General features: G+C 37.2%; 1 protein-coding gene across 31 annotated transcripts in view; it reads right to left on the bottom strand.

Annotated features, from left to right (window-relative positions):
* CHD9 (chromodomain helicase DNA binding protein 9) overlaps window positions 1-19,765 on the bottom strand; it is a 220,620-nt gene that overhangs the window by 132,676 nt on the left and 68,179 nt on the right. For 2 of the 31 annotated variants that reach the window (XM_060398312.1, XM_060398323.1), the window contains exon 2: window positions 3,751-3,824. The exons of 26 other annotated variants lie outside the window; for them this stretch is intronic. The gene's annotated coding sequence lies outside the window, so the exon portion shown is untranslated. Of the gene's footprint in view, window positions 1-297; window positions 3,825-19,765 lie in introns of all 31 variants that reach the window. 3 more of the 31 variants (XM_060398314.1, XM_060398316.1, XM_060398315.1) reach the window with 3 other exon arrangements.

Below are 19,765 nucleotides of genomic sequence, written 5' to 3'. Positions count from 1 at the left end.
CCTGGAAATGGACTTATCAATCACAATGGTATACAAGTACTTTAACAAGTACATAACTTTAGAAAAAGTAAAATACAGAAAGAAATTATTTTTCCAGATTTTATAACTATGAGACTAAATGGACAGAGGGCTATGTGCTCTAATCTGAACACAGGATTAGCCAAAAAAAAAAGAAAAAGAAAGAAAAAAGTAGGTTAAATCAATTCTCTGGAACATATCTTATGTTCCGCTATAGACACTAGACAAGGGAACATCTATGTATACCTAATCCATTAATCAGAGAAAGCAATGTCTTACATTTTTTTTAATGGATGTATGATCATTTACCAAGAGGGAAAATGAAGAAGTACAACAGCAGTTATGAAATCCAGTATGTTGTCAAATATAAGGTACATCATTAGTTGATATAACATGAAGAAATAAATTATATCACTTTGAATCTTTATTTTATAATCTATCTATAACTTTAAAAAAACATTTTTAGAAGTAGACTTATTCTGAAGGATTTGACAATTTCTTCTTCCAAGAAGTACTCTTTTTGGTCCATAAAACACCTGATTGTTGCTCTGTAAAAAAAAATGTAGAATTGCTGTCATTTCTTCAACAATAAATATCTGCTTCACTAACGAATATATGAATAATGAATTTCAATAATGAATATTCTTTGGAAGGACTGATGCTGAAGCTGAAACTCCAATACTTTGGCCACCTGATGCGAAGAACTGACTCATTTGAAAAGACTCTGATGCTGGGAATGATTGAAGGCAGGAAGAGAAGGGGACGACAGAGAATGCACGGTTGGATGGCATCACCAACTCAATGGACGTGAGTTTGAGTAAACTCCGGGAGTTGGTGATGGACAGGGAGGCCTGGCGTATTGCAGTCCGTGGGGTTGCATAGAGTCAGACACGACTGAGTGACTGAACTGAATATTAAATTTATGCTCTGCCACTCTGTCTCTGTGCCTCTCTGCATAATCAATAACTTTTTGTTTAAAAGCCAAATAACTGTATATCTTTTGAGACATTTAAAATAATTAAACATGTATAGTACCAATGTACACAGCCCAACTGAAGTGATGGCAACATAAATAGCTATGACTAAGTTTCTGTACACACAGCCAACCGACAACTACTCCCTGACAACCACCAGGCAGACAGTGACTGAGATACATCCTAATTTCAGAGATATTAAAAGGAGAAAAAATATGCATCTTAGAATTGATTAAGATAATTTCTTGAATATATAGAATTTATTACTTCAAGAGTTCAGAACTACAAAAACTACTGCCCAATTGAACGTTGAAAGTAAATTACCTGAAGCATATGACATTAGTTCATATATTCCCAATTATTGTGATAACAGTAAACATTTCCAAATTTATACTATGTACTATAGGCTTGTACATCTGTTTTATTCTTAAGAAATAGTTTTTTAGAACACTGTTCTGGAAATACGCTTATGATATAATATTCCAATTAGGAAAGAAATGGTAGTAGTCTTTGAATTTTATACATTATGATAGATTATACTATAGCAAAGTATTTTCTACATTTATGTAACCCAAAGCTTATCGAAAATATGAGAAGTTTTAAATTAGAAAACAATTTTGCTGCTTACTCTTCTACCAAACACTTATTGAGAAGCAACTTCCAGGCACTAGGATGATGAATAACTGACCTCTGAAAGGAGATATAGACAAGTAAATATCAATATGATACATTACCAACATAATACAATATTTGTGCTTTTATTAAAGTACATTCAGAGGAGGAACATCTAATGAGGAAAATGGACACCTTATACCTAAGAAGATATATATTTCGTATGCGACAAGACACACGTAAGTAGTCAATGTTAGTTATAAAAATAGAAACTAAAGATAAACTAGAAAAAAGTGCCCACAAAAGTCTAAAAAGTCACCTTTTCTGATTTAAACACTTCACTCTACAACTGACACAATGCTCAATTAAGTTCCTCTTTAAGATCTATCATCTTATTTCATTCTAATAAATGTACTGTCTTACAAATTCATAAAAAGATCACATCAGTCCAATTTTAACTTTCTATTTAATTAAGCAAATATTATTGGATCCATTACATCCAAAGCAACTCTGCAGAAACAAACTACAAAAGCCACTACCCTCAGGAAGTTCAGAATCTAAATGGGGGAGATAAGGAGTAACGGCACAAGAAGAGCACATCATATACTGAATAAAATATAGTAAACATGGCCTAAGAGAAGCAAGCACAAGTTTATGCATAAGGTGATTTATTAACAGAAGAGAGAGCACAGTTGGCAAGGTATTTAGGAAAAGCTTCTTAGAACAATTAGCATTTGAAGGGATCTTATAAAGGGATTGAAAGGACAGGCCAGGCAAAGGATTCAGGAATAAAGAAATGGAAGGAAGGAAGGAAGGAAGTATATATATATATATATATTTAGGCATAGTATGACCATTTTAGAGTATACAAAAGGAAAAAACTGGAAAGTAGAGGTAGAAACACAAGTTGGAGAGACACTGTAGGGGACCTTATCATTAAGTACATTAAGACATTTGGGGCACAGAATTTTAAAGTTAAAACAAGTATTCAGAATCAAAATTAAATTACTTATCTATCTTCCTTTCTACAATTATCTGATGTCAAACATGATGATCATATAAAATGGATTCAAAAATCAATAGGGTAGAATCCCTGTCTTCAAAAATTCTAGAGGGGAAGAAAACACAGAAACTAACATGATATACATCTTAGCAGAGATACAAAGCACTATATTACACAAAGCACTATACTGCAGTGGCATGTATTAGATGGCAATTAATTATGTACAGAAAAGATCAGGAAAGGCATAAAGAGGTAACATTTGAGCTGGGCCATAAGAGTAAAAATAAAGCCTCTAAATATGTGTTCTATAACAGAATTTATACATACATACACACACACACACACATATAAACTTACTTCAGTGGTAAATTTACTTTCCTCAGTGTCTAATAGTTGCTTTTTCTCTAAAACATTTCTATATTCTCTAAATAAGTCTCTCAATATTTTTCTACTAAATGAATGTCTTCCCAGTAAGTTCTACATATTAATAGTTTTTCCAACTTCGTATAATCATTGATCCCTACCAAATTATTCAGTCCTCTATTACAGTCATGTCCATAACATTTTTATACAGTATTAAATTTGTGCCGCATTAATTTTTACTTTGGGCTTCTCTGGTGGCTCAGCGTAGAGAACCCACCTGCAGTGCAGGAGATGTGCGTTAGACCTCTGAGTTGAGAAAACCCCCTGGAGAAGGAAATGGCAACCCATTCCAATATTCCTGGCTGGGAAATCCCATGGACAGAGGAGCCTGGCAGGCTCTGTCTATGAGGTTGTAAAAGAGTCGAACACAACTTAATGACTAAACAACACAATTTTTACTTTGCTTATGAGCTACTTACAGATATTTCATACTTGTACCTGCAGAAAATTCAGTTTAGGATTCACCTCCTATAAAAGGCCTCTGCCTCCTCAACCCTGGTTTAGTAACCTGTGCACACAATAAATAATTTTTCATTGTAATAATATATTACCTTTTCTCTCCAATAGACTCTCTACCCTTGGGAAAAAGGAACACCTTTACAACCTTTGCATCATTATTAGTATGTTGCCTAGCATGGTAGGCATGTGATATATTTTAACTAAATCAGTGAATGACTTACAAAGAAATTAGAAAGAACATGATACTTCAAACAAACAAACCTAAGACCCGAGGTCTGGCTCTACCATCATCTAGCTGTATGACCTTGAGAAGATCACATACTTTCTGCTTTCATCTGTAAAAAACCAAAGAACAAAAATAACTATACAAACTATCAACTACAGTCCTATCTGCTTCAAATGTGTAAGATAAAATACTGTCTCCACCAGCAAGCAGTAATCCCTGCTCATGTAGAGAACAGGCCTTTTACAATTCCCTCACTCTCTTGCATGGTACCTAAAACTGGCAAGAGCACAGAGGAAACACTGAAGAAGTGCCCAGAGGTAGGCAGGACAGGACGTTTTGGGAACTACTTGATAGCATAATGTGGCCAGAACATGCTACTAGCCAAATAGAGAGATGGTGAGAAGCAAGCAGAGGTCAGATATCCAGGCCTTTTATTAGCCCTGTTAAGAAATCTGGACTTTATCCTGGAGGCAATAGGGAACTATTTCACCGATTAAAATTTCTTCTCTGGCTTAACACTTAATGAACATTTTTACGGTAGCTACTACTATTTGAAGTTATTGTTAGATAGCAAACAGCACCTCTGCTAATGACAGTGACCAATATTTCGAAGAATAAGATGATAATGAAATTAGTCATTTTAAAGATTTTTCCTGGGAATTCCTCTCTGTTTGCTAGATGGGATGCTGCCCAATTTATGAATCATTTAATAAAGCCAATTAGATCTTTTAAAATTAAAAAAGAGAATATTCTTATTTGGCAAAATAAAAAGCTGGCACACTGGAGTTTGCCATTTCTTTGCTTAAAGAAAAAAAGGTCTGTTGATGTCTAGAAACAAACTCTTGTTAAGGCATTCAGACTATGCTTGAATACCTGTTCAAAACTTCATAAAGTCAAATTTCCTCCTGCCTTCCTAGGCATTTACTTTGAGATTGTTATAAAATAAATCTAATTGTGACAAACCTTCAAATTCTTGAAGATTTATGTCTCCCTTTAAAACTTTTAAGGTATCTGGAAAATATTCCAGCTTACTGAAATGTGAAAATTTTTATCTCAAACGGTTAAAATAAAAGGTTTAGTGTTAAAGGGATAAACCTTCAACTACTGGCCACATATTACTAATTTCCTTAGGGTTTCTACAGCGCTATGAAGGATATGACAGACAGTACAGAATGTGACAACATTTACTAGCCTAATACTAGTCAATTTATGTGATACTAGTAACTAGGTGAAACCACACTTAAGTAGTACTAATTAATTTTCCAATAGTGTATCACAGAAGGCCTATCATCAGCTTGTCTGAGTGAGTCAGCTTAAACTAAGGTATAGAAACTTTGCTTAACAAGGTGATTTTAAGTTGCAAGGCAGCCTTAATTACAATAGTTAACAGAACCAAGATACAAAACAATCTCAAGAGAATGGAGCAATGGATCAAATCTAATAATTTGTAATCCTGGAGTTCTGTTTTCAGTGCAGATGACCAACTCTACAAGAATATTCAGGCTGCAAATTCTACAGAGGCCATGCGGCTGACATAATGAGGAGCTGGCCAGAAGAGAGCTGTGGCTAGCTGAAAAGAACAAAGGGGAAGCCGCCAGGCAATTTCAGTTAGTTGTTGTTTCTAAGCTGCAAAGAGGAGCTGGAAATTCATCCAGACTTATCTGGGAAATTCTCTGATTTTTAAAGGCTGATAATTAATTCACACTTTATATAAAATGCTCTTAGAAAACTCAACACTATAAACATATAAATTCTCTGTATACTATTATAGGTATATGTGTGTGTGTATGTGTGTATATATATGAACTCTCTTTATACTAATGTCTGATATTATTGTGGTCTCAATAAAAATTTCAAGTTTTTTCAAGAGGCAGACAAGGTGTTTCTAAATAGACAAAAAGCAAAACCAGGAAAAGATCTGAAAAAGAAGGACAACCAGGAAGAACTAATACTACTAAATAGTAAAGCATTATAAAATTTCATTTTTCAAACACTGTGATATTAACACACGAGAAGCCATACAGATACAATAGAAAGTGATTTAGTATCTCAAATTGAGGGAAAATGAATTATAAAATAAACAAGACAATTGGATGGCTACCTGAAAAAAAAAGTTAGATCCATAGTTGGAACCTGGACCCCCTGCAGTGGAAGCAGAGTCTTAACCACTGAAACACCAGGGAATTCCCTGAGGTGCTTATTTTTAAATATATCAAGATTTCCTATAAAATACTAATAGCCTATTAGAAAAATGGACAAAGGATACCAACAGTCAATTCATATTCTTATTTGAAATCAGAGAATGTCAATTAGAACTACACTTATATACCATCTTTCACCTATCAGATTCACAAGTTCGAAGTTTAATAACATATTAGTGAAGTTAAAAAAAAATTCTCATACGCTGTGAAAGTTAAAATGGTAAAACCTCTAAGGAGAGAAATTTACTAATATCTGTAAATATTTCAAGTGCAGGACTTCCCTTCCCCAGTGGCGCCGTGGATGTGAATCCACCTGCCAATGCAGGGGGCACGGGTTCAGCCCCTGTTCCGGGACGATCCCACATGCTGCAGGGCAACTAAGCCCACGTGCTGCCACCACAGAGCTCGCACTCTGGAGCCCGTGAGCTGCGACTGATGGAGCCCGTGTGCCTAGAGCCTGTGCTCTGCAACAAGAGAAGCCACCACAATGAGGAGCCCATGCACCACAATGAAGAGTAGCCCCCCTCTGCCCACACAACTAGAGAAAGCCTACACAAAGCAACGAGATGCAGCACAGCCAAAATAAAGTTTTTTAAAAAGAGTATTAAAATATTTCAAGTGTACATACCCTTTGACTGAACAAATTCTCTTTTAACGATTTATTCTATAAATATGTTCATGTATGAGTGAAACGGCAGATGCAGGTATTTATTACTTGCTCCAGCAAAAGACTGAATATAGCCTAGATGTCCAACAGGATGCTGGTTAAACAAAACGTAGTAATTACTTATGCCAGTAACACAAAACCTGGGTATAACATTCAAGCTGGACTAAAGAAGAACACAGACAAAATGGGATATACTCAGAGGACAGCAAGGAGACAAGTGAAGTTACCTGGAACCATGCTTCTCAGAATTCCTCTTCTCAGTACTCGCCTCATTCCAGACATCCTCCCTAGGTAAACTCGTTCTCTACTATCTATATGCTGACAACTTCAAACTTTATGTCCAGTACCATTTTTTCAGCTGCCCCCTGGACTTGCCCACAAGTATAAACTAAAGAGATCCAAAACCAATCATTCTTCTAAAATCTTTCTCTTACATGCTTTATTTGGCTAATGGCACTGTAAAATCAACAGTTCTGCCCCAAATATTCTCCCACTGTAAATCTATCCTGCACATTGTGACCAGAATAAGTTTTGTAAAACAGAGATTTTATGTTAGTTGCCAATGAAAACTTATTGTTCCCTAATGCTAAATATATGCCCTTCAAAGATTTTCTCATCTCCAGTTACCACCCCACCATCTCTCCACATCCTCCACAATCTAATCACACCAATCTACTTGTTATCTAACATGTCCTATTGTTCATTTTCCACAGTATTACTCATGCCATCCTTAGGACCCCAAACAGCTGATCTAGAAGGATAAGATACCAGGAAACTACAGGGGAAAGTATTTTGGCTCAGTTTAAGAAAGGAATTTGAAATAGAACTATCCAAAGGCAAAGATAATGAGTCTCTTATTACTAAAGTTACATATTCCAATTTTTAACAGACTAACTGAGACCTCAATAGAGATACTGAAAAGGAGTCCAGTAGCATATTGCAACTGACTGGACAAGTCTTAAAGTTCCTTCTGATCACTGATACTTTAAGAATCCTGGCATTTGAGGACTCTTGGTCTTAATGTAGTACCTCAAAGTTACTTATTAGTGAGTTTCAACAAGGTTTACAGGCATATAAACCAATCTATACTACATCTTTAACTGATCTAAGAATTGCATAGTAAGTACCTCAAATCTTATGATGATATGAAATTACAAAAAATTAGGAAATGCATTTTCCCCAATATCAAGACTAGACTAGGATGCCCACTTTCACCACTTCCTTTCAACATAGTACTGGAAAATTCAGTCAGACAAAACAGAAGAAAAAAAAGGAAAGGAAAATTAAAGGCATCTAAAGTGGAAAAAAAGAAATACAACTATCTCTATTCACAGATAACATGATTTTATAGAAAAGTACAAATAACACACATATAGAGTTCATAAATGAATTTAATAAAATTTCAAGAAACAAATCTATGCAGAAAAATCAGTTGTATTTCTATAAAGTAGCAATCACCATTCCAAAAAAGAAATTAAGAGAACAATTCCATTTACAATAGCATTTTTAAAAATACTTAGGGATATAGAAATGGTATGGACCTAACAGAAACAGAAGATATTAAGAAGAGGTGGCAAGAATACACGGAAGAACTGTACAAAAAAGAGCTCCACGACCTAGATAATCATGATGGTGTGATCACTCACCTAGAGTCAGACATCTTGGAATGTGAAGTCAAGTGGGCCTTAGAAAGCATCACTATGAACAAAGCTAGTGGAGGTGATGGAATTCCAGTTGAGCTCTTTCAAATCCTGAAAGATGATGCTGTGAAAGTGCTGCACTCAATATGCCAGCAAATTAGGAAAACTCAGCAGTAGCCACAGGACTGGAAAAGGTCAGTTTTCATTCCAGTCCCAAAGAAAGGCAATGCCAAAGAATGCTCAAACTACCGCACAATTGCACTCATCTCACACGCTAGTAAAGTAATGCTCAAAATTCTCCAAACCAGGCTTTAGCAATACATGAACTGTGAACTTCCAGATGTTCAAACTGGTTTTAGAAAAGGCAGAGGAACCAGAGATCAAATTGCCAACATCTGCTGGATCATGGAAAAAGCAAGAGAGGGCCAGAGAAACATCTATTTCTGCTTTATTGACTATGCCAAAGCCTTTGACTGTGTGGATCACAATAAACTGTGGAAAATTCTGAAAGAGATGGGAATTACCAGACCGCCTGACCTGCCTCTTGAGAAACCTATATGCAGGTCAGGAAGCAACAGTTAGAACTGGACATGGAACAACAGACTGGTTCCAAACAGGAAAAGGAGTACGTCAAGGCTGTATATTGTCACCCTGCTTATTTAACTTATATGCAGAGTACATCATGAGAAACACTCAGCTGGAAGAAGCACAAGCTGCAATCAAGATTGCTGGGAGAAATATCAATAACCTCAGATACGCAGATGACAGCATCCTTATGGCAGAAAGTGAAGAGGAACTAAAAGCCTCTTGATGAAAGTGAAAGAGGAGAGTGAAAAAGTTGGCTTAAAGCTCAACATTCAGAAAACTAAGATCATGGCATCTGGTCCCATCACTTCATGGGAAATAGATGGGAAACAGTGGAAACAGTGTCAGACTTTATTTTGGGGGGCTCCAAAATCACTGCAGATGGTGACTGCAGCCATGAAATTAAAAGACGCTTACTCCTTGGAAGGACAGTTATGACCAACCTAGATAGCATATTAAAAAGCAGAGGTATTACTTTGCTAACAAAGGTCCGTCTAGTCAGGGTTATGGTTTTTCCAGTGGTCATGTATGGATGTGAGAGTTGGACTGTGAAGAAAGCTGAGCGCCGAAGAATTGATGCTTTTGAACTGTGGTGTTGGAGAAGACATCTTCAGATTCCCTCGGACTGCAAGGAGATCAGTCCTGGGTGTTCACTGGAAGGACTGATGCTGAGGCTGAAACTCCAATATTTTGGCCACCTCATGCGAAGAGTTGACTCATTGGAAAAGACTCTGATGCTGGGAGGGATTGGGGGCAGGAGGAGAAGGGGACGACAGAGGATGAGATGGCTGGATAGCATCACTGACTTGATGGACATGAGTTTGAGTGAACTCCGGGAGTTGGTGATGGACAAGAGGCCTGGCATGCTGTGATTCATGGGGTCGCAAAGAGTTGGACACGACTGAGCAACTGGACTGAACTGAACTGAGGGATGAAGCATTTAAATATTTATTTAAATATTTTAATATTCTGTAAGATGTGGACACTGAAGACTACAAAACATAGCTGAAAGGTATTAAAGTGAAGTTGCTTAGTCGTGTCCGACTCTTTGCGACCCCATGGACTGTACCCTACCAGGACTCTCTGTCCATGGGATTTTCCACGCAAGAGTACTAGAGGGGGTTGCCATTTCCTTCTCTAGGGGATCTTCCCAACACAGGGATCGAACCTGGTCTCCCGCACTGTAGGTGGACACTTTACTGTCTGAAGCCACCAGGAAAGGAATTAAAGTACATCTAAATAAATGGAAAGACACCCTGTGAATAATGAAATACAAATAAATCAAAGACATGAATGGAAGACTTAATGTTGTTAAGATGACGATACTACTCAAAGTGACCTATAAATTCAATGCAAGTCCTATCAAAATCCTGATGACATTTTTTGCACAAATTCATATTGAATTTCAAGGGAACCAGAATAGCCAAAACAACCTTGAAAAATAACAAAGCTGAAAGACTCACAGTTCTCAATTTCAAAACTTACTACAAAATCACAACTATCAAAACAGTGTGTTACTAACATAAGGCCAGACAAACAGACCAATGGGATGGACCTGAAAGACCAGGAATAAACCCTCACATCTATGATTAACTGATTTTTTGACAAGGATACCAAGACCATTCAGTGGGGAATAAGTCTCTTCCACAACTAATGCTGCAAAAACTTAAGAGCCACCTGCAAAAGAATGAAGCAGAACCCTTACTTTACATCATATATGTAAAAATTCATTCAAATAGATCAAAGATGCTAATAGAAGCTAAAACTATAACACTCGGAGAAGAAAATATGGAGGCAAATCTTCATGATTTTGGTTTTGGCAGTGATTTCTTAAATATAACACTAAAGGCATAGGTGACAATTAAAAAAAAAAACAGGTAAACGGAACTTCACAATTGACAATTTGTGCATCAAAGGATACTATGAAGAGAGCGAAGACAACTCACAAAATGGAAGAAAACATTTGCAAATCATATCTAATAAAGTTTCAATACTCTACAAAGAATTCCTACAACTAAATATCAATAACATGAGACAACCCAACTTAAAGGAATGGCCAATAAACACATGAAAAGATATTGAGCATCAGTCATTAAGGAAATGCAAATCAAAATCACAAAGAGGTATCATTTCATACCTACTTGAGATGCTATAAAATAAAATAAGAGAACAAGTGTTGAGGAGCATGGAGAAACTGAGACCCTCCTACATTGCTCGTAGGAATGTAAAATGGTACTGAGGCAGAGTATGGCAGTTCCTCAGGTAAACACAGAATTACCATACAACCCAGAATTTCTATGCCCAGGTATACAATATACATTCAAAAGAATTAAGAACAAGGACTCAAACAGATATTTATACAGCGGTGTTAATAGCAGCATTCTTCACAATAGCCAGAAGTTGAAAAAAAATCCAAATGCCATCAACTGATAAACAAAATCTGGTAAAATGGAGTACTATTCAACCACAAAAAGGGGATGGAATTCTGATACCTGCTACAACAGGGGTGAACCTATAAACACTAAGTATAAAAGGCAGACACAGAAGGAAAAACGCAGCATGGTTCCTTATACGAAATATCTAGAATAGGCCAATTTAAAGAGACAGAATATCAGAGGTTACCAGGGGCTGCTAAGAGGGGGAAAGTAGGCAACTATTTCTTAATGAGTAGAGAGTCTCTCTTTGCAGTAATGAAAAATGAAAAACCGGAAATAGTGCTGATGTCTGCACAACACTGTGAGCGGAAAGGCCACCGAATTGAATATACGACGTCTAAAAGGGTCTATTTCATGTTCTTATATAACATATATACGAATCCCCCATCACACACACACACACAAGCCAAGAATGCTCCTTCCTCAGGGCCTCTGCACTTGCTGAGTACATTCTCCCCTCATTTTATGTAAATGCTTTTTCCAAAATAACTTTCTTGGTAAGGTCATTCCTGACCAATCTATCTAAAATGTCACTCTCCTCCAACACTTCATATCTCTGCCCTCCCTTTATTCCCCTTAGTATTAACTATATGTTTTTCATATTTACCTTGTTTAAAGCTTACGTTCTCCAGAAACCGTACATTCTAAGAGGTTAGAAATCTATCTTTATCTTACAATAAGCAATCAAAAAATACTTATCCATGGAATATGCACATAAAACTTTCTATCTGGGTGAGGGGGAAAGGAACGCAATGTAAGGCAGAAACTGTTTTTGTCCTTTTTAAAAATCTCACATGAAACTTTTAAAAAAATGGCATTAGTGGTTATCTGGACAATGAGCTTATGGCCTATTTAAAACCATTTTTAATTTTCCTCTTCCAGTTTTATTGAGATGTACTTAACATACAGCACTGTGTAAGTTGAAGGTGTACAGCAAAATGCTGACATATATTATGAATGGTTATTACATTAAGTTTAGAGATCACTCATCATCTCACATAGATATAAAATTGAAGAAACAGAAAAAAATTTGTGATGAGAACTCTTAGCATTTACTTTAACAACTTTCATATATGACAACAAACAGAAGTAAGTGTTAAGTACCTTATCATGTACCTTTTGATAGCCTTCATTCAATTCCCCTCCCTCCAGCCCCTACTCCTGCCTCTGGTAATCACAAATCTGATCTCTGTTTCCGAGTTTGTTTGTATGTTTTTAAAGTATAATTCACCTTCACTATGTTAGTTCCTGTTACACAACAGTCTCTTTCTATATATTTCAAAAAGATCACCATGTTAAGACTAGTTATGACATCACCAAAGATATTACTTGGTTAACTGTATTCCCCAAACTGTACACTTCATACCAGTGACATTTATTTTGCAACTGAAAGTTTGTACCTTTCAATCTCTCACCTCTTTCTCCCTCCCCCTCCCCTCGCTATCTTTCCTTTGGCAACCACCTGTTTGTTCTCTGTATCTATAACTCCAGTTTCTCTTTTGTTATGACTTTTGTTTTGTTAGGCTCCACATGCAAGTAAAGGCATATAGTATTTGTCTCTCGTTTCACTTAGCATAAAATCATCCAGGCCTATACATGTTGTTACAAATGGCAAGACTGCATTCTTTTTTCTATATATATACCACATCTTTTTAACCTATTCATCTATTTGATGGGCATGTGGGTTGTTTCCATATCTTGGCTATTATAAATTATGCTGCAGTTTACACAGGGGTGCACATATCTTTTCAAAAAATTAATGTTTTTACCTGCAAAACACAAAATATTTTAAAGTTTTAATTGTTGTAAAACACATAAAATTTACCATCTTAACCATTTTTAAGTGTATAGTTCAGTAGTTTTAAACATATTGATTTTTGTGCAACCAACCTTCAAAATTTTTTCACCTGGCAACTTTGAAATCTTTTGTTTATTTAAACAACTCACTATTCCCCTTCCTCCAATCCCAGTCCCCTGGCAACATCATTTTACTGTCTGTTTCTAATGAATTTGACTACATTAGATATCTCATACAAGTAGAATCATATAGTACTTGTGTATATGTGTGTAAGAGGCTTATTTCACTCAGCCTAATGCATTCAAGGTTCATCCATGTTGCAGCACATGTCAGAATGTCTTTCCTTTTTAATGCTGAACAATATTCCATTTTATGTATATTATGGTAATGTACACATTTTACATATATTACGGTTCATGCTACAGTCCATGGGGTAGCAAAGAGATGGACACAACGGAGCGACTGAACTGATGGTTCATTAAAAATTTGTCCAAGTCTTTGTGAATAAGAAGCATGATATGCTATAGAATCTACCCTGTGTACTACACTTAGCTATTTTATGGGAAGTAGAGTAAAAGATGTCAGGATACCAAACCCCAAACTATGACCCAATTATCAGACCTAACCTGCTCAGGGGTAACCAAAATATTATACTGTGAAACTGATGAACATCAACTATGTCTCTGCTTAATTTATCTGGTAGTGCCTTATAAGTCTGAACAGAAATTTTCCAAGTAAACTAAAAGGATTCAAAAGAAAAATGTCCCTACCTAACACTATAAACTAAAACCTATTAGTATTATTTGTTTTCTCCTGTACAGTGTAGAGACCAAAATTCTAATTCCTGGAACTACTTAAATGTATGACAGCATATTTAACAACCATCTGGCCCCCCCAATTTCATTGTGAATAACAGGCTTGGACTGAATGCTTATGAAGGTGTCATTAATCAACACTGTACACTTGGTTAATTTCCTACTCACACAAACACCTACCCTAACCAAACTAGAGATATCAGGGGAAAAAGCTTAAAATCTTCTTTATGGAATAAATGCTAGGAAGATAAAAAGTAGTAGGCTCTATATTCTAAAATATTTAGGGTGGCCAAGTTTGTTCAGGTTTTTCCATACTACCTTGTGGAAACAACAAACTTTAAGGTCAACCCAATAAACATTTATGAAACTTACTTAAAAACATTTTTAGAAATATGATTTGTCTCTTTGCTGGCTGTGCTGGGTCTCTGCTCCTGCCTGGGCCTCTCTCTAGCTGCGGTGAGCAGGGCCACTCTCCAGCTGCAGTGTGTGGGCTCCTCACTGTGGTGGCTTCTCTTGTTGAGGAGCACGGGTTTCAGCAGACCTGGCACATGGGCTTCACAGGCTGCAGCTCCCAGGCTTCAGAGCACAGGGTCCGTAGCTGTGGCACACGGGCTAGGTTGCTCTACTGCACGGGGGATCTTCCCAGGTTAGGGGTCAAACCCGCATCACAGGTGGATTCTTTACTATTGAACCACCAGTATTGGGAAGCTCCCAAAATACCTCTTAACTTTTAAAAAACTTATTTTTTTTCCTGTGAAGACATCACCCATAATGTTCTATACTTAAATTCTAAAAAAGAAATTATGCTACAGAAGATTGTTCTAACCTTCCACTATTTTCAGGAATATCACTGTCCTCACTGAAAAAGATTTTCAGGCTAATCTGACCCTCTTACATAACAATATCAATACTAGCAAAAACTAGAATAGAAAGATAAACTAACTTGTTAATAGTTATACAGAAGGATATCCTTCAAAATTTTCCCCAGTAGACAAGATAATTTAGGTTGTTTTATTAATGTACAACACACTAAATCATCACAGAAGCCCACATAAGAAGTTGTACAAGTCATGTATTCCAATCTCTACTACATTTGTTTACACAACTCTATTAAAGACCATCCTTACCTCTGTTCCCTGTATACTTGGTATGTTTCAGATTAACTGCATTAGGCATCCATCCAGCTAATTAGTTATAAAATAAATTAGATTACTACTCAATAAGAAAAATCTCTGGCAAATACTGATCGGCCATAGCGTAGTTGAAGATCAGTCATGAGTTCAAACTCTAACTGCCATTTCTAAGTTTTAAAATCTTCAGTGGTTCTTTGAAATTCTTTTTCCTCACCTAACCTTCGACACTGCAGGGTTGTTGCAGTGTTCAGAAGAAGGAAGTCTAAAATATAGTAACTGCTCAGTAAATATGTATTTTCTTCTCACTGATCTGTAGAACTAGGAATATATATCAAGATTCTATGTTGCCCTGAGGAAAAATTAGTAAGAGCCTGTGACATCTGATTGTACCTAGTTTCCAACTCATTTAAAAAAGTATTTATACTAACCAATAGTATCATTATATGCCTAAACTCATCTCCCAATATATTTGCTTGCTCATTACATTTCTTTGCACTTCCCTGGTGGCTCAGATGGTAAAGCATCTGCTTACAATGCTGGAGACCCGGGTTCGATTCCTGGGTTGGGAAGATCCTCTGGAGAAGGAAATGGCAACCCACTCCAGTGCTCTTGCCTGGAAAATCCCATGGATGGAGGAGCATGGTAGGCTACAGTCCATGGGATCGCAAAGAGTCAGACACAACTGACCAACCTCACTTTACATTCCTTTGCTGAAGATATCACTGCCTCTCCACCCGTTTTTGCTTCTATTTCCCCATAGGTATTCCATGCCTGGGGCTTCCCAGGGGCCCAGTGGTAAAGAATCCACCTGCAATAACAGGTGATGTGGGTTCAATCCCTGGGTTGGGAAGATCCCCTTGAGAAGGAAATGGCAACCCACTTCAGTATTCTTGCCTGGGAAATCCCAAGGACAGAGGAGCCTGGCGAGCTACAGTCCATGGATGGCATCACAAGAGTCGCACCTGACTGAGCAACTAACCAACAGTCCATGACTTAACCATGCTGAAATGCTGCTTGAATTCATCAAATTTTCTCACATCTCCGTTAATACACAGAGGAAGTTCTCTTCACCTATATCACTTCCCACCACCCCTGTTCCTTCAGCTAATAATGCTCTGATATTAAATTCAAGCTCTACAATCTCTAGGAAGCTAGTACATGGTACACACACACACACATACACACAGCCCTCTAGAAAGGTTAAGCATTCATTTTAGGGCTGGTTTGTTTGTTTTGAGTTGGGGGGGGGCATGCCATGTGGCATGTGGGATCTTAGCTCCCCAACCAGGGATCAAACCCATGTCCCCGGAGTCTTAACCAGTAGACTGCCAGGGAAGTCCCAAGCATTCAATTTTTGGATTCCATACTTTACACACTGCATTATCACTCTTGGTCTACTTGTGTGTCTTCCCTACAAAATAAGAGGCGTGCAGAGAATGGTCCTTACTCATCTTTATCCTGAACATCTAGCATAATTCCTGCCACATAGTAAATCCTCAAATGTTTTCAAGAATTCAATGTCATAACATTGAACAAAACAAAACCTCTCAATTCTTAATAGCTGGGCCAAAAATTGAGATTCAAAAGCATTCTTTGAAGCAACAATGTATCATTTTTATGACCTGAAGTATGCCTCCACTGGACTGCACTTAAAAATGGTTAAAATAGTAAACTTTAGGTTATATATATTTTACCCTACACATACACACACACAGAGTCGCGTACATGAGAATGCCTCCAGTGATCCAACTGAAGCTTAATGCCCAGTTATCCTACAAAGCATTCTGCTTTCATTGATAAGTTATTCTACAAGGGACTCTATAACACAGCAAATAAAGTAAGGGCTTTGAAAAGAGACCGGTCAGCTTTACCACCCGTTGTGTGTATTCAGTTGCTCAGTCGTGTCAGACTCTGCGACCACACGGACTATAGCCCACCAGGCTCCTCTGTCCATGGGGTTTCCCAGTGCAGAATACCAGAGTAGGGCTATGTAATCTTAAGCAAGTCACTTAATCATTTTCAAGCTCAGTTTCTTCATCTGCAAATGGGGAGTGTAATATAATCATACCAATCTCCTAGAACTGCAATAAATCACCCACAAAAAACACTCTGTAAATGCTGTTTTTAAACTGTGCTCTCTCTAGATTACTGGGTAACACATAGCCAAAGGAAGGAAAGGCTTTAGACTACCCCTTCCCCCATTTCTTCCCCTGTAAAATTTCGCCCTGCATATTCTTTTATTTTACAGATTAAGCTCTCAAGTAGGATCTTTTAAAAACAAAGCATTCCTTGCTTTAAAAGAACTCCAACTACTAATCTAAACAGCACTCAAGTAATGCTTATATTAACATCTCTGGTCTGTAGATCACCACTTAATAAATTCAATTCCTTACTCTGTAGGTATTCATACTTAATTTAGTGTTGGTTCACATCTCACAGAAAGAAAATCTTTAAAAATATAATATCATCTCTACTCTTGGTAAAAGCTAACTGGGAAAATTAATTTGAGGCTGATATTGAAGAAAGATTAAAAGTTTCCTATTTGCTACTGAGTCAGGTTAAGTTGTTTAATTAAGTGGTCTTGAATATTAGTCTTACTCATAACCAAATTAAGTGTGTGTGTGTGAGTATACTATTAACATTAAAAACAGGAAACTGATTTAAATGCAGAATTTTCCAAAATTCGAAATACACTAAAAACTGAGACTCAGGCTGATTATCACCATTTAACTTGCAAAGTTGATGCACAGTTTAGAAACACGTTCGAAGTTCCTAAAATACAGTAAGGGTTTAACAAATGTAAAACACTGACTGTAAAGAATTGGCCTGCAATGTGGAAGACCTGGGTTCGATCCCTGGGTTGGGAAGATCCCCTGGAGAAGGGAACGGCTACCCACTCTAGTATTTTGGCCTGGAGAATTCCATGGACAGAGGAGCCTGGCGGGCTACAGTCCGTGGGATGGCAAAGAGTTGGACACAACTGAGCAACTTTGACTTCCCTCTCATACCTCTCATCTCTTTTCTGACTTCCCAAGAACCTACAGTCATCCAAACCTTCCGAAGACTGTGAGGCTTCTCTGGACCTCCTCAAACTCTTTCACTAATTATCTCCAACGCTGTCCTCTCATCATTTTCAATACCACTGGGTCCTTTTACACTCACTCAACCCACCATACTTTATTAGCATCACCACTGTAACTTTACCTCCTTGCCTCAGTCCATTTCAATGAACAGTTTCAATATTTATAATATTTCTAACAATTATTACATGCCTGGCACCTAACATTTGCCTTCAGTGCAGTCCCTGCCTTTGCTTAATGTTTAAATTCACTTTCCCAGGCTTTGAGGCTATCTCTTTGTAGTTCTTTTATGTTTTTCTCCCAATTCTGCAATCCTAACTTCCCCATTTTCACCCCAAACAATTTTGCCTCTTGGTTTTCTGAGGTTTTTTGGTTGAAATTCACCAATCATCTTTTCCAAAGCATGTATCTGTTTTTGAATCTAGTCCTTTTTTCTTCTATTACACTCTTCAAAAGAGGAAGTATGACTCCTTCCCAAAGATTAATCTTTCACCTCTTAATAGTCACCATTCCGTTCAGCCTGTCAAAGGGACTTACATGTTCCACCTCTGGAGGATCTTTAATCACCCTCTGCAATTACCTGCTTCCCTTCTAACTTTAGGCAAGAGCAAATATCTCCTACTTTAACAAAAACGTAAATGTACAAATAAAATCATCTTGTTTTCTATCCTTCTACTCAAAAACAAATATTGAAAATAAATTCTACACTAACTCCATTTTCCAAATACCTTGTTAACCTCTTGTACTTCAGTTTCTGCCCCCATAAAATTACTGCAACTCTTTCAAAATAACTGAGAAAATGGAGAAACATACTGAATTCAAGTCAGCTAATTCGATGAAAAAAATTTTAATCTACCCAAACAGTAGTAAATTACAAAATTTTAAGACAAAACATTTTATGCAAAATATGTGAAACCTAAACATTATCCTCACCACCTTTTCCTTCTTCTTATAAAAACAAAAAAACCTAGTAAGATATACTAGCATTTATCTTTCAGGTGAATAACCACTGATTTCCAATATTTTGGGGGGGGGGGCGTGTGCCACATGACTTACAGGTCTTAGGCCCCCAACCAGGGACTGAACCAGAGCCTTCAGCAGTGAAAGTAAGAAATCCTAACCACTAGACTACCAGGAAATTCCCCTGATTTTCAATCAAGGGCTTGCTGCTTAGTCAGAAACTTAACCTGACATAACCAATGGCCAAGAAAGATAACTATCCCCCTCCTCAAATTTCAAACCATGTCTGTTTGGAGCAATCAGTTCAGCTCAGTTCAGTTCAGTTCAGTTCAGTCTCTCAGTTGTGTCTGACTCTTTGTGACCCCATGAACTGCAGCATGCCAGGCCTCCCTGTCCATCATCAACTCCCGGAGTTCACTCAAACTCATGTCCTTCGAGTCGGTGATGCCATCCAGCCATCTCATCCTCTGTCGTTCCCTTCTCCTCTTGCCCCCAATCCCTCCCAGCATCAGGGTCTTTACCAATGAGTCAACTCTTCGCATGAGGTGGCCATAATAACGTCCAAAATTACTGGTTAAAAAAAGTTTTAAAGCAAAAACCACTCCCCTCAAAAAAAAAACAAAAAAAAAAAACCCCTTAAATTCATTTAGCTAACTTCACTTAATTATGCCAAATTATAACAAAAATATCAACCTCTGTAGCTATTTGATAAACAATAGCTACTAACAACCTAAGG

This window comes from Ovis aries, chromosome 14, assembly GCF_016772045.2.
Source record: "Ovis aries strain OAR_USU_Benz2616 breed Rambouillet chromosome 14, ARS-UI_Ramb_v3.0, whole genome shotgun sequence".
Taxonomy (NCBI): domain Eukaryota; kingdom Metazoa; phylum Chordata; class Mammalia; order Artiodactyla; family Bovidae; genus Ovis; species Ovis aries.
Note: the sequence above shows the minus strand (reverse complement) of the source record. Positions and strands in the feature narration are given on the sequence as shown.